Raw genomic sequence first — 457 nt, 5'->3', positions numbered from 1 at the left:
TGTCCTTCTCCATATCAAGGACACAAATCTCCATATGTAGGCCTAAATACCAGATAAAAAAAAAATCCATCAATAGTTCATAATTTACGTTCGGATCTGACCTTTATAATATTCAAAACAAGTTTCATCCTCCTCTTCCGTACTATTTTTTACCCTTTGTTATATCTTATGTTTTCCTAAAAAAAAATTATTAGCATTACGTCACACGGAAACCCTGATGTAACTTCCGTGCAATGAAGTCAGATGATGTAAAGACAAGCCTTTCTGCCACACGGTGATGTAAATTGACATTTGATTAAAAAAAAAAGTCTCCTATTCTCTTCGAAACCTTTAAAAATATATTTGCTGATTCTAAATATTATTGTCGGTATTATTATTAAAATCAAAAAAGTAAAATCAAAAGAGCTTTTTCGTTGTCATTATCATAAGATTTTTTTTTTCTTAGTTTTCATCTTCT

Source organism: Penaeus monodon, chromosome 28, assembly GCF_015228065.2.
Source record: "Penaeus monodon isolate SGIC_2016 chromosome 28, NSTDA_Pmon_1, whole genome shotgun sequence".
In the NCBI taxonomy this organism is placed as follows: domain Eukaryota; kingdom Metazoa; phylum Arthropoda; class Malacostraca; order Decapoda; family Penaeidae; genus Penaeus; species Penaeus monodon.
Note: the sequence above shows the minus strand (reverse complement) of the source record.